This window comes from Rhipicephalus sanguineus, chromosome 4, assembly GCF_013339695.2.
Source record: "Rhipicephalus sanguineus isolate Rsan-2018 chromosome 4, BIME_Rsan_1.4, whole genome shotgun sequence".
Classification (NCBI taxonomy): Eukaryota; Metazoa; Arthropoda; class Arachnida; order Ixodida; family Ixodidae; genus Rhipicephalus; species Rhipicephalus sanguineus.
The window spans coordinates 12,411,712-12,427,972 of NC_051179.1; positions in this window are offsets into that span (position 1 = coordinate 12,411,712).

Consider the following 16,261-nt stretch of genomic DNA (forward strand, 5'->3'; position numbering starts at 1 on the left):
ATGTGGCAATGGAGAGCGTATATACCACCATTGGGCTGTAGTCAATGCGCTTTCTTGGATATGTGCAACACCTTAATTGATATGTGCACCGACCGCCCATCCATACTACACTGCTAACGCCGCGACGGTGAGCCCAATCTCGCAACAATGTGTTGCGAGTAGGCAAGTAGGCTGCACCAACATAACTGGACGGAAGGAGGCTTTCTAAAGACGTATTTATTTGTACACACGCGGGGCAGCTGTACCGATTGTTTTTGTATGGACGTAACCCTAGTGGACGTGTGATACATCAACACGGGCACGCAAACCGTACTTACATCAAGTTCGATGGAGACCTGCAGTTATTTCCTAACCGTGATTGCCCCCAACTGAGGTTGACCGCCTCAACGAGCTAAGGAAAAGGCAGCACCCGAGACGATGGCTGAGGCAGCGTGGCTCCGGCGGAAGGCCGAAATTACGTCGTCCTGTCTGGCTCGACAACAGAGCTGCTGATACGCGAAACAGTCCGGCAAACAAACCACGGACATCTCAATACACAAGTGATGCTGGTAATCGTGATACGACAGTGATCCGAATGCATGGCCGCTTAATTCAGCGAGCGGCCGTGCTGAACGTTACAGTACAGTGGCTAGGTGTCAACTCTAACCTTTCACCACCGACCACAAGGTGACCACCCCTAACTTACGTCAAATATCTCAGGGACCAGATTGCAAACAGCAAGGTTTTTTTAGTCTGCGCATAGGACGCGTAACCACGGAGGAAGAATTGCACCGTGGACCCGGGCCCGTGGACACGCTAGCGGTGGCTTAGTTCTCGGGCGTAACGATAGCGACGGCTACAGTTACGTCTGGAGTAACCCTAGCCGCACCGTAAATAAAAGTGATGGTTCAAGTACACTTCGCCCAATGACTTTCCAACTGTAAGCGATCGATCCACGCAAAGCACGCCTTACCACACATACACGTCCGCCACAGTACAAGCTGTGCGTCAGACAGACAGTCACAAAATCACGTAATTCATGGCCTTTATCTCATGCTCGTACAGCTCGTTATCATATCATATAGATTTGGCAATGGTCCACTGAACAGGGGACATCGCAGGAACGAAAGCGGCAACGACTTGCTACGACGTCTACAACCTACACAACGCGATCACGTCCCTACGTCAGAGGCGGTTCTCGTTATGCACACAGTTCACGCTCAATATCACACCACTACAGTAGTGCGTAGTGCCGTGCCTCCCCTGCCAGCACCCACCACGCAAGCCACACAAACGGGCCACGCAGAGCACGCAACCACACATACACGTACGCCACAGTACAAGCTGTGCGTCAAACAGACACATTTCACAAATCACGCAACACATGGCCTTTATCTCATGCTCGTACAGCTCGTTATCATTGCTTATAGATTTGGCAGTGGTCCACTGAACCGGAGGACATCGCAACAAAAGCGGCAACGACTTGCTACGACTTCTACAACACACACAGGTCTCGTTAATGCACACACCGCACAGTTCACGCTCAATATAGGCCTGACTGGCTGCCCAGGCGGCGCTGCGAAAACGGTGCTAAAAGCGCCCCCTACGACAAGTTCTTTGGTTTCGAGTAGTCAGACAGGCGGCCGCATGCAGCACTAAGCTCAGATGCGCAATGGAGCCGCCGCTGTCGGTTGTGCTGTGCTTTGGATCTCGGCCAGTTTCTGGCGTGGCTGAGTTCTTCAGGCCAAGCAATCTGCGTAAACGCAAGAAGCTCTTCAACGTCAAGTATGTTTACGACGTGCAGGAGATTGAAGGAACCATTTCGGCGCGCTGCAACTCGCAAGTGCAGCGAATCTCATACGACGTTGAACTCGAGTTAAGTTTTACGAGGCATGCTCGCGCGATTAACGACAGTGCATAAACGAAAAGATTGCTGTTAAGAAAGCCGACATGATTTGCATTACACGACGAAACGGAATCAAGAAAGGTGCAGGACGAAGGCTAGCCGTCGGCGGCCCGAATGAGCGCATTCGCGTCGTGTGCCGTTTCTGCCGCATTCAGTCGCAAACACACTTTTTCTCCATGCACGGTCGTAATTTTCAACATTTGCTTCTAGGGAATTCGTCAAATTCTGTCAGCGTGCGGTGGCGGTCGAGAAGCGACGGCGCGCAATGTTTACAGCAGGCCGCTGGAAGCAGCCGGCTGGAAGCTGCCGGAAAAATCGTAGCCACATACGCAGGGTGACTCATGGCATCGTTTTTCTCGTTTCGCACGAAATGCCGGCTGCATATCCTCGTGATCGCCGTCGGCAGCCACGGCGTGCCGTCTGGACTGCACACAGGGAATATATACGTTATAAACGCGTGCACGCGCGTACGAAAAGTAATCAGCACGTTACGTTGCAACCACGTTTTGCTCGCGTACTCACTTCACGCGTCGGACGGCACGTATCCAGCGGTTCCGTCGCTCCACTTCGTACGGATTTCAGGGGAACCAGTAAAACCGCACATTAGGATCCTCACCCCCATGTTCGAGGCAATTAACCACGCAACAATAACGGCGGCGACCGCGCTTCGGGACCGCGCGCTGCTCAGAGCCGTCGCCCAGACCACCTACTTTCGGCACGGTTTGTTGAAGCAGGATCGCTCGTCAAACATGTCAGACTCTGCAGGCATAGCGGACAAGTTCCTGCGTACGTTTTAAGCACTTTTTGAGCCTGAAAACTAGGCGCAAAATTAAGTAAAACGCTTAAAGCAACTGAGAACTGCGTAACTCGCCGTCGGCGTCCATTTTTGACTACCCAAGCAACTCCGGCGCACGCCACCAGGCTCCGCCACAGTACTCAAAACTCCAGCGCGTCAGCCCTATCAACACCAGTACTAGGTGGCTACCAGTACAGTAGTGTGCCTCCTCTGCCAACACTCACCACGCAAGCGACGCAAACGGGCCTGAACCTACTCTGCCGCCACCTACTTATACACTTCAAGCCAAGTCAAGCCGGTTTTAAGCGGCTATATGGGTGAACCGAACGCTTTGCCCACCTAACGTCTCCTTCCACCCGGTGGAAGGAGACACTGCCAAAAAAAAAGAGTTCAACAAAACCGACCAACAAAAATAAGTTCGCTCAAAATGTCTCTCAGTAGAGACGCATTGGAAAATTACTGAAATTACTGAAAAATTACCTAGAGGGTATGACATGTTTTTACATGCATTGCCAATATGTGCGTCCTAAAATGAAACGGAAGCACCGTAACCATTCATGCAGAATAAAATTATCCGTAACGAAAGTTAGTCCTGTATTTTGTATTTTTTTAATTGTTGAAAGTCATAGGATGGCTAGGCGGGCTGGTTGGTATTGCGTATAAAAACTTAGAGCGCAAATAGAAGGATGCAGGGCGAAAAGAACGCTCGCGTAGTGTTTACCTTATGGTTCGCCCTATGAGTGACCTAGAATAGGGGGAGTGTCCAAAGCGCCGGCTCCCGCGTGGGCCTTTTGCCGTGAACTCCCGCGGCGCGCCGCTGCTGCGCCGGACCCGTGGGCTTTCCGCGCTCGGGAAGCGCGCGGAAAGCCAGGGGCGTCTGCTATGCGCTGTAGTTTTTTGCGCCGCGGTTCACCACAGGGCACTTGAAGTCTACTTAACTTTTATAATGCGGTGCGGAATGGAGCTTATTCCATCTTTAAGCGTTGTGTTAGTGCTGGGGCTACAACAGAATGCAAAAATAATGGTCAAGTGGCATCAGGTGGTGTAGTTCGGTCACAAAGTTCGAGAACGTTGGTGCGTGTGTAAAAACGCGCAACACGGACACGCACAAGCAAAGAACGAAAAAAAAAAACCTTATTCGCACGAGTAATCGGGCAATAGCATCACGCATGCACGAATTAAGAGTAATAAAAAAGTAAATTGCACGCGCAGTCAGCTGAATACTTGCGCGCAGTGACCGCTTCAGCAGTACGAGCTTTTTACTCATAGTCGCCACTGGTTTGCTGGCCATATGCACACCGCTTTATGCAACACTTCATTAGCCTCCACTAGCTCTTTATTATGGACAGAGCACACCGGGAAGACGCAAGGGAAACAAAAATAAGGAAAAAAAGAGTAGAGACGGCATACGACCACAATGCTGTTGGCTTATTTTTGCTTTGAGGTAGCGTACAACAAGGCTTCACCGTGCGCAAACATTTGAAAGAAAAGCAATGCCAGGTATTAACTAACCTTATTCCACAAGTTTTTGCATAAAAGGCGTAATATAGAAAATGCTTTACAAATATCCAGATATCATGAAACAAAGTTACAAACGCCCCCATTTTTGCTGTACAAGCTGCCTGAACCGAAAATACGGTAAGAAATTGACAAATATAAGTGTAATATCTCAATCACTTCAGAAAATTGTTCAAATGCAGAGATCCCTTATGTACCTAGCCTGAAAAAATGCAACATGCGATAATATATATATATATATATATATATATATATATATATATATTATATATTATACATATATATATGTGTGTGTGCATATTGATCGCTGAACGTTATGGAACGTTCCTGCGAGATGCATGCATTGCTTCAAGCCTTCACCATACGAAATTAAAATAGTTTCAAACAACTCATTCTCAACTTCAGATGTTTTCACGGTTCTCGGAGGTTAGCGTTCGCCCGGTTCAGAGACTTTACAAAAGGTGTGGACGAGTAGTTACATAAAATACAATTGTTTCCGCGGCAGTTGAGTGCGCGCCAACAGGGCATCCGACCGCGATTTCCCGCTTTTTCCTGATGACCTCAATATAGCGTCCACGACTATTTCGTGCTGAAGCTCAGGAGTACTTAAATAGCGAGTCTGCTCATCTCTTGAATAAATATAAAGAGATGACCAGACGGGTAAAGCAAGCCTCTTTTGTCTCGCAAACGCGTGCAATCAGCTGCTCTGAACTGAGAATCACGTTTGTTTTCGGGCGATCGCTCGTAACATGAAGTGAGGCATACACGATGTTGCACTGTTATCGTTTCATTTTCTTTGGTTTGTCTTTTTTTTTAAGGCTAAAGCCTTAGATGCCTCATCAAATACGAAAATTGACCGTCGGCATCCCGCGTAGCCAACACGAGGGATGCACAAAATCATCACGCGATGACGTCGACAGAACTTGTGACGTCACTATGGCCTCATTCAACGTGACGTCATATGATGGCGCCACCACGTGACATGGTCGCTTTGCATTGCCTCCGTGATCGGGGGCGATCACGGAGGCAATGTAAAAGCAGGTGAGGTGCAGAAAGCTTGCAATGCCTTCGATCCTGTCGGCAGTCCGAAACCACGTTATGTGCAGAAAGCTTTCGTAGAGGGGCGAGGGAGGTTCAATGCATCGACTGACGAAAAAGATGGCTTTCGTTTCGAGTCATCTCAGGCGAATGCATAAGAGACCCATGTTTTTTCTTTTTCATGTAATTTTTTCGCATACATTTTACCTATGCGGTCACTTCTTCAAAATGTATGGGTAAGTTGAGATCTTACATGTTGAGATCAATATTGGTGACCACAGCGTTTTTATCACCAGACAGAAACAAATCGTCACACCACACGTACATCGTCGGAATTATTTCTGGCTACAGAAAGCGGGTTTGCGCGCCACACACCATATTATTATTGTTAGTCGTTACGCAAACGGCAAGCATGTAAAGTTAGTGATGCCATGACCTATCGGTCCTGTTGGGCATACGTACATTCGTGCCCCTCCGTGCCAATTTTCGTGTATACCAAGTGAACGAGATGCGAGTTACGCGAGTAATTTTTTACTTTTGGTACCGCGGCCCCGCCGACTGACACATTCGGCTTCGCATGAAATGGCTTGAAACAGCAGAGCGCCGGAGGCAGCCTTGTAAAACAAATCGAATGCACGAAATCAAAGATAGGATATGAAGGGTGCAAACGCGTTCTACGTGCATATATGTGCTACGTTCTCCTGGTTATCTCCAGTTTATTCTCTCCTGCAGCAAGTTTACATTCGTCATTCCTCACGAAAGTAAGTTAAGCGCCTTTTCTCACGATGAAGTGCGCGCAGGATGCGTTCCTCAAACAGCCACGCAAGTGTGGACCAATGCGGTTACAAACCAGCTGAAAGTATATATACAAAATCTTCGTTTCACAACACACAAACTAACAAACCCGTTCTCTGTGTGAAGAGTCGCCGCAGTATTATGTTGCAGTAACGCAGTATTAAATATTGCCCAAATTTCCGCAATTTTTAGCTAATAGCGGCCAAAATATCACGCGCGTAGCAGACGCTCGCCGCTTTGACGCGGCTTCCGCCGCGGAGAAAGCCCACGGGTCCGGCGCAGCAGCGCCGCGGCGCGGAAGTTCACCGCAAAAGGCCCTCGCTCCTCCCATGTATTCGCACGGCGCTTTGGACACTCCCCCTATTCTAGGTCACTCTAGTTCGCCCTAAGTCTATCTATTTGCGCGCCAAGTTTTTATATGAATGTGTTGAACCGTTGAACGTCGTCAACATCGTTTAGAGGTGCCATGACACGCGAGTACATGACGAAGGGAGCGAAAAATAAAGATATTCCGCGATGTCAAAGTACTACGATTGTTACAAATCAATTAAGGGCACTAAACGAAACTAAGCAACATACTCCTTTCCTGCAGTGGACGTAAGCTAGGCTTACGATGATTATGAAGTCCACAGAAACGCTCTTGCACTGAAAGGGTTTAGCCTAAGCAATGAAGGTGGTCAAAATTATCTTGGAACTGTCCACTACAACATTCTTCGTAGCCTGTGCAAAGCTTCCATACATGGGTCATCTGGTTTCAGAATTTAAAGGGACACTAAAGAGCAAAAACGATTTTTCTCGCATTAGTAAAGTAGTCTTCCACGATACCAAAAACACCACGCTTGCTGCGAGAAGACGCTTAATAAGCGAGAAAACGCGCAAAAAGAAAATACAGGTGGCGACGCCACCTTGGAATTCCCGCACCATTTGCCGTGACGTCACATATTTTTGACAGCGCCTGCTTGGGCCTACGTAGTTCCTAATCGGTTAAATCGAAGTACATTGTCCTCTGAGGGGGCCAGAGACTTGACATAACGAGTTCGCGGAAATTTCGTCGAGCCAGTGGCGCCAAAATACGTTAAATGCTCTTTGATGTCTTTTACGTCACGAATTACAAAGTTCGGCGGGAAATTTAAAAATGAAACTTTGAACTTGGTTTACTCTAATAATAAAACTATGGTGGTGAAATAAACTACACAAGAGTTCTCCGAGCACACTTTATCAATCTAAACCAATTCATTGTTTCTCTTTAGTGTCCCTTTAAGACATCAAAATGTCTAAGGGAAAAAAGAAGGGAAAAATGGGTACCAGCAAAGTATGCTTGTAGTTGCAAGAAAGATAACAGTCTGAACTGACAAATGGTTTTTATTGAACATACATAGAAAAAACAATTTTTGTACCACATGCAGGTGTGTAAGCATAAAACAAGCTTTGCTTACTATTTTGCTTGCAACACAATGCTACAGGTAAGTTGCCTCCAAATGGCTAACAACATTGCTCTACATTGGTACGGTAGCACTCTGCTAGTGTTCAAAGGCCTATTAATGGCAAAACACTCACTAGGTTCACTCTGCAACACTTTCAGGCTTTAGCTTCAGCCATTATGTTAAAGCAAATTGTTGAAAGGTGTCCCCAATGTTTAATTAGCATTTAGTACAATGCCAATTCGTCCCTTGCATACAGATACATATGCATAACTGCTAGCCATGAATGAAAAAGAAGAAATAGCACCCTGAGCCACTTAGTCTAAAATAAATGCAAGTTCCGTCTCCGAGAAAAAAAAAAAAAAGACGCACTGGCAATTTACAAACGATCATGGAGCAACAAGTGGGGCAGCAAAATGTTTCAAAAAAGTATCTAAGCTCTCCTGTGTCGAAATATAGGTGTAACACAAGTAACACAAGTCAAAAAGTTCAAAATTTGTAAAAGATTTCAGCATGTACTTTCCAAGTGCAAGTGGCAGCTACAAATGCAGCTCACAGCACTGAACAGGTGGACACCTAAGCAAAAGTTAAATAGTATCAAAAACATTCCAAAATGTGATCAAAAGTATATATGAACAGAGCTCTTCTACAAACTGTACTTTCAAACGTAATGCTAACACAAATGATGAGACCAAAAATAACAAGCTCACGTACCTTGTACAAGCAACAATCACTTCATGATTGTCAAAAATACAATAAAAACAACTCCTGGCCTGCAGGAATGACTAACTTGAACTGCATTTTCTTTACAGGAACTAGGTTTCTAGCAACATTGCTAAAAACACTGCAACGTTTATGCCACATTATGTACACAACTGCGAACATATTTCTCTCATGCCAAGGCATAGATGGTGGATGATATTCAGTGTAGGCGTATGCAAGTGAAGTGAGCCATTCTAAATAGTGACATTCTGCTTAAGTATGGTCTTTATCACTTACTGAGTGACAAGACTCAACTGTCCCTTTTTTTGCCAGTTCAGAAGATAAGCACTGCAAACAGTTTTGCAAAACCTCGCTATGTGCTGGCATGAGAGCAATATGGAAACGACACCAGTAACAGCCTAGGAGTAGTCGTGGTCTGGAATGGGCTGGATGACACGAATGCGGGTGACGCGGTACTGCCTTGCACTGCCTGTCGAGGTGCAGCTCTGCTGGCTCAAGTTGGCTGTGCTCCCCTGCGACAGTGTTCCCTGTGACTGTGCTCCAGGCAGTTCCTGAGTGAAGAAATGGTGACATTGTTGTAACAAACATTATGCATTTTCGCGGGCATCTGGAACGAATAAGAGGTGAACAAAAAAATAGCAGCACATGGTCAGTTCCCCGTATCTCGGTCTAAATGTGTTAGAAAAATATTTAGAAAATTTATATGTGCACAAACTGCACTTCAACCCTCTCCCTTCCTAAGTGCACACATAGTAATCAACCGTGACCATACAATATGCACTGCACTCATCATGTGTTCTTGGCAGAGCACTGAACTAGCAGCTCCCATTGGCTTTGTTTGTTGCCTTGGGAATTGGCAATTCTGTCAGGGGGAAGCTCATGAATTTATATACGTGAAGAAAGTAAAGTGGACAAAAGGACGACCTGCTGGCGGCAATTTGTCTTTTCTTCCACTTTACTTTCTTCACATCTACATCACAATTACTATATACAATACACTTAAAACAGTACAATCAACTTCCCCTCTACCTTCCTTAGCTTCATTATCTGCTGGTTTTCAATAAGGTTGTATCGAACAGAGAAACGAGCCCTCAAAATTGCCTTATTTGATTCAAAGCAAACCAAGATGGTGGTGTTCACTGGTAGAAAGATGCGTGACATCTTAGTTAATTCAAGTTCTTGTGTGATCTTGAGCTCCTTTCTCATCGTCCAAGCTGATTAAATTTGTTTTTCGGGTGTAGCATGGATTCATGCAACATACAGTTCATATGGGCAAAGCAAAGTGAACGTGTGCCTTTAATGCAAAGGTAGCTCTTCCTCAGCTCAATTCTTTGGCTACGTTCATGGTAGCCATTGCAATACAGTCGAACACGGATATATCGAACTCGAAGGGGATCGCGAATTAGTTCGATATATGAAAAATTCGATATAAAAAGATACAGGCCCTGAGACCTTACCAGTGGCGGACGAACAATCGGCGCATTCAAAAATGACAACTAATTCGACACACATGATGCAACAGAATGTTTTATTTGCACGGGAAAAAAAAAAAAAAAAAAAAAAAAAAAAAAAAGAAACTCTTATCTTCCTGCTTCTTTGTCTTCGAAATGAAGTTGAAGATGCTGGCCTCAATCTTATTGAGGCTGTCCAGGTGCGACAGCCCGGTTCACTCCATGTCGCCGCAAAAACGGCGAATCGAGCCGAACGCTGCTGCCACTTCAGCGGCGGAGTACGCGCTTGTAGCCGCCGCCTCGTCCGGACGATCTTCGTCGCCACTTGAGCTGTCGGCCTGGGCATCCTGGGTCCCTGCGATTGCAGCTACAATGTCCTCGTCAGCAAGGCTCGTAACAGCCTGAACATTGCAGTCCACTTCCTCAAAAACGTCCGCAGACGCTTCGGGTGGAACGGCAGCCGGGAAGAGGGACGACAACTCGTGAAATGCGTCGTCTATGCACTTGTCGTCGCCGTCTTCACTGGTTTCCGCAAGTTCCGCCATCACGAAGCCTGCCTTCAGGAAGCAGTTGGCCACTGTGTCCGTCTTCACGTCTCGCCAGGCGCCCATCACCACTTGAATGGCACCAAGCAGGTCAACTTTCAGCCCACCTTGAAGGACTTGATGATGCCCTGGTCGAGCAGTTGCAGCTTCGCTGTCGCGTTGGCCAGCAGAAACTTCAGCTCGATGTTTTTGAGCTCACAGGGGAGCACGCACGCAAAAAAGGAATGCGGTGGTATGCGACAACTCACGGAAGTGAACTCCGTCAACAAAGCGCTCCCGATCAGTCGCAATGGCTACCCAGGCTACCTGCGAGGGCAGCAGCGATGTACGAAAGGTGCGAGCTGTGGTTGGCTGAGCAAATACGAAAGGAGCGGGCTGTGGTTGGCTGACCAAAACTAAAAAAACAGCAGAGAGAGAGAGAAAGAAAGGAAAAAGCGAAAGGAGGAGGAGGCCACCGGCTCTTCGTTCCTGCTCTCCAAGCTGACGGTAACACGGAGAGCGTAGGAGAAAGAGAGATAGAGAGAGAGAAAAAAAAAGCCGTCCCACAAGTTGGAGACCGCGCCCGGCAGGAGTACAGTCCGAGTCCTCTTGCCCTCACGTTTTTCGAGTGTTTCGGGTGTCGGCTGAGGCGCGGTGCCGCGAAGGTCGCGGGGCTCAGCGAGTGGCGAAGCATGTCTTCCAGCTCGCGCAGCGTTCGATATATCCGATGGCGGGTAAAAATACCGTTTGATATAGACGTGCGAATTTCTATACTTTTACAAAGGATTTTAAAGGGGATAATTTACGAGTTCAATATAGCTGAAAATTCGATATATGTGGGTTCGATATATCCGTGTTTGACTGTAATTCTGTTCTGCAATTTTATTCTTCTCCCGGAAGTTTAACCCAGCATAATGGTTACATACCCAAGTTTCAGTTAATATTTAAAGAAAAGAAGTGCGACCATTATGTGAGTAAATATGGTATATACTGCCACAGATGCAGTGCAGGCATCTGTGCAATGAGAGGAAAAGCTTCCTTTTTCATATATCCTCGATCGTTGATTGATTACGTGTAGTGGCACAAAGGTGAACCAAGAAAACATGATGCTCGACCGTGCTTGCTGACCCAGGCTCACCTGACTTGGAAACAGCTCCTCATCCTCTTCCTCATAGCTGAGGTCACGTATGGCATTGCACAAGATATCTTCCTGCTGCTTCCTGAGCCGCAGTCGCCTGAGTGTCTTAAAAGAATAGCAGACAATATAAGCAGTAGTTAGCATAATACGACATTAATATGTTCTGGTAGGCTAACTTCTTTCATCAGTTTACCATGCTGGCTTGCGGGGAGCTTCTTATTGATTTTTTGAAAATCTGCACAGTTACTAGACAGTCTTAAAGGGACACTAAAGAGCAAAACGATTTTGCTCGCATTGGTAAAGTAATCTTCCATGGTACCAAAAACACCACGCTTTCTGTGCGAAGACGCTTAATAAGCGAGAAAACGCGCAAAAAGCAAATACAGTTGGCAACGCCACCTTGTAATTCCCGCACCATTTGCCGTGACATCACATTATTTTGACGGCGCCTGCTTGGGCCTACGTAGTTCCTAATCGGTTCAATCGAAGTACATTGTCCCCTGTGGGACCAGAGACTTGACATAACGAGTTTGTAGAAATTTAGTCGAGCCAGTGGCGCCAAGATACATTAAATGCTCTTTGAAGTCTTTTACGTCAAGAATTACAAAGTTCGGCGTGAAATTTGAAAATGAAACTTTGAACTTGGTTTTCTCCTCTAATAATAAACCTATGGTGGTGAAATAAACTACACAAGAGTTCTCCGAGCACACTTTATCAATCTAAACCAATTCATTGTTTCTCTTTAGTGTCCCTTTAAGGGGATATGCCGTCGACAACCACATCAACTCAAGGTGGCCTGGACAAAATGGTTGGCCCCATGCCTGCACTAGCCCACTGCATGAAAAAAATGAGGAAGGGAGGAAGCAAGAAATGGTCACACAAGCTCTTGCATGATGCACAGTTTGGTCTGCTGGTGTCATATCATCATATTATGTGATGTGTGAAAAGCCTGCATGTTCTCTAATGATGACACAACATAAAGCATGGCAAATGCTGGACCAAAACAAATCTTTCTCCTACAGCTCAGACCACTTATAACGTAACCGCTTACAGTGCAGTACCGGCTATAATGCGGTTTTTTCTGACTCCTGTTTACCCTCCCATAGAACTCTATGTATACGCATACCGCTTATTGTGCAGTCCCCCGAGATGAAAGACCGCCTATAATGCGGCTGTCGAAACGTTCTCAGAGATGCGAGGGAGTGAGCGTGCTTCTCAGCGGAGATGCGGCGACGAAGTTACGAAGGAGGAGGGGACGCGGAACGAACGAACAAGGAGCGGGGGGGGGGGGGGGGGGGGTGGAGGAGGGATGGCGGTGGGAGGCGTGGGTGCATGGTGTGAGGAGGGGGAGCGGTTGCGTGGCCGACGGAGAAGCCTTTGCCGGCGCTTAGACGTGTCCCTATTTTGGGAGACAGAAAGAAGCGCCTTTTCTTTCCAAATAACCACTATATAGCCTTTGCCCCCTTTGGCCGCTTGACATGCGTGCTCCGCTACGTACGGGCGCCCGCGTCCGCATCAAGAGCGCGTTACCGTTGTCTCCGTCGGGAAAATAGTTGCTTCGTCGTAGAGCGCAGATATCATGCATGCAACCTCGATTCCCCCGCAAGTAACAATGCTTTGATTGAGCTTTCACCTTTGCCACCAACAGGCGGACTTACAAGCTTGAAAGACTTTTTCAGGATAGTTGCTGTGGCTGTTCTTCCGACCGCTAATCGAAACTTCATTTCACGCGTGATGCCCTCGTTCTAGCTCGCAGGTGCTCTTCTAAGCCCGATCTCCGTGTTGTCTAGGGCAACCTTCTCACGAAGGCATGCCAAGTTGCAACGCGCACACTAGGCCTAACAAGCGCTAGCTGCCATGTCGGCGGCCACGGACTACAGAAGTTGCGGTTTGGTGCCGAGTCAATGAAACATTTTGCAGTTGTTGCATTTAGAAGGGGTGACTTACATCTTTAACGAAAACGCGGGCGTGCGTATGAAACACTCGAGTGGTGGTTTGTGGTCGCCACCGTTTTCGACATCGCGCACGCGCAGTGTGTTACCGCGTCGACTTCCCGTGACTGTGCATTTTTTCCGCGTTCGTTATGTCTGCACCGCAGTTCTGCGGACGCTAACCGTTCAACATTTTCAAATGTAAGCAGATGCAAACTTACGTTTCCAGTCGCATGCCTCGATAGTCGGAATTGCGCGCATGCCTGTTGGTCGTGTTTTCCGCAAGTGCAGCCCTTGAAGAAGGTTGTTTTGGTTATAGTGTGGTACCACTTATAGTGTGGATATTCGTGACTCCGGCGACTTACGTTACAAGCGGTCTATGCTGTATTGTAAAGTTTTCTTTTTAAGAAACCCATAGAGTGGATGACAATTTTCTAGGGGTGTGCGAATATTCGAAATTTCGAATATTTTTCGAATAGTGTTTGCTATTCGATTCGATTCGCACTGAAATTTTACTATTCGAACTATTCGAACTTCCCAAAGACAAATGCAGTCAACGTCCGATTGAAAGTGACCCCTTCAGATTTTCAATATGCTTCACCTCATTACACTCTCGTATTGCGGCAAAGCTGCCTTTCAAGCTCCGTTACGGTCGAACTTAGCCAAAAGAGAAAGTCCGGTTAGAAGTGGTCCCTAGATTTTCAATATGCTTCACCTCATCACACCCTCGTATTGCGGCAAAGCTGCCTTTCAAGCTCCATTACAGTCGAACTGAGGCAAGAGACAGTCAACGTCTGATTGGAAGTGGTCCCTAGATTTTCAATATGCTTCACCTCCTCACACCCCCGTATTGCGGCAAAGCTGCCTTTCAAAGTCCGTTACGGTTGAACTTAGCCAAGAGACAGTCAACGTCCGTTTGGAAGTGGTCCCTGGGTGATTCCACGTAAGATCGAACAAACAATGGCTGGTCGACCTCTCAAATTTATTTCAAAATTTTATATATTATTGCCTGATGAGTGGAAAGAAGAGATCCGCAATTTGTTTTGCCGCCAAAAATTTTTTCGAACCACAGGAAATCAATAATGACGAAGAGGTGGAGTGGAGCGCTCATCCGCTCTGCTGCTTTGGCCAACTTTCGTTATGAATTGCACAAAATATATTAAAGTTAGGTAGCTGAAATTTATTTACCTAAATATATGCATGTTTTTGCTTCTGCTCAGGTATTTTTAGTTTTTATGTGTAGTGTAGATGTTTTTATAAAAACCTCAAAAATGGCCCAATCGGCAAAATTTTCTTTACTTTGAAGGTCTTTATCTCAAAAAAGCCTTGTAGCAGAGGCACAAAAATTCCGCATTACGCTCTTCGCATGCGTATCTACCAAACTGCCAAATCTTGTATTTATATAACTTTCAGTAAAGAGATATGATCGGGCTAAGTTCAAGAAAACACCGAACAATGAAAACTTCTGACGACAATTAAAAAAAAAACCCCATTTTTTAATTTCTTAAACTTTGTCCACTTATTCTCCTCCCACTCAGCTTTCACAATCATTAAAAACATGTTGCATAATGTCGTTGCACTAATAGTTACGGCCCCTCCAATGAGACCCTTAGGCAAGGATGGGCAATTCCTACTTCTTGCCCAGCAAGTGTATAAAATGCAGGCAGGATTGAATTTCTTTTATTAAAAGGTCAGCAGGTACCTAAAAAGGTGTCGCCGGCACTGAAGACGTTAATTTTGAAATTATTTGGTCACTGCAGCGGCCACCAGAGCGCGGAGTACGAGTAGGCGCGCGCGCACCCGAGATGCTCGTTGTAAGAGACGGCGCAGTGAGAGCTCGTTCTCGCGTCCTCAGACCGATTGAGTTCGAAACAGCAACAACTCTCGGGTGACTTGAACGCACGTGCACTGGAGCTTCGCTATTCTATCCGCCCTCTGTTCGCATCCTCAGCTAGGCGCTGATAACACGGCGGAGATGGAAGCAAGATGAAAACTCTATAAGGGAGCTATGAGCGCTCGCTTCACCGCACGCTGCTGCCACAGAAACTGCGCTGCGCCAGTTGCGATCAGTGGAAAGCATGAACGTGGCGCTCCAGTGGCCAAGCAAAATATGGATTGTCAAAGGAAAGAAAAGCAATAACTATCGGTAACCGGATGCGCTTGTCTTATATTAGATGTCGGCAGCAGACGGCGTGAACTGGCCCGCGCGTTCGGTGCGCTGTTCACACTTCATTCGGCGCGGATAGTTCTTGTGCTTTGCTCTTACTCACTCCTCCTGTGCGCTCATGACGAGAAAGTAATAGCTCTGAATGAGTCTATTGTGGAGACTACCTTCGAAGCACAAGAAGCTTAAAGGAGTACTGACACGAATTTAAAAAATTTCGGATTGTTGCTCTAAATAAAAATACTGGTGTTCGAGAAACGTAAAACGACTATTGTGGTGCCTGGGAATGCATCTATATTATTTTAATTAGCGCCACCTTAAAAAGACACTTTCGGTTTCGATATCGAGGGGGTGCTTCTCAGTGTCGTTCATAGCAGTGTGACGTCACGGAGATACAGAAATTCGCGACGTACTAGCGGGAAATCCGTCATCTGCTCGTGGTGCAATAGACAACGATGAGTGAATTGTCGTCCAGTGACCCTGACAGTGATTTCTACGATTTAGGCTGCATGCAGGACGCAGAACTCGCGAACTCGGAGGAACTGTCTTGACTTGTCGGGATAATGGTTCCTTGCAGTGTGCCTGGCTTGCAAATGCTCAGCGACGAAACTTCAAAGTCAAATTAAAATATTTTATACGTGTTCTCCGACTCCAGTGTGTGGACAGCGGTGGACACTGCATACCAACGAAGCAAAAAATGTCCCTTTTGCGATGTCTCAAAATTGTGTCACTACTCCTTTAATTATTGCAAAAGAAGCCAAAATTCGCAGAGTTACCGACCTAGACATAAATGCTTTGAAGGAACGTTTAACGCCCCGAAAGATCAGTGACTGTCAGTGAGACGGACTACTTGTGCTACGCGTGCTTTTGCTACCAC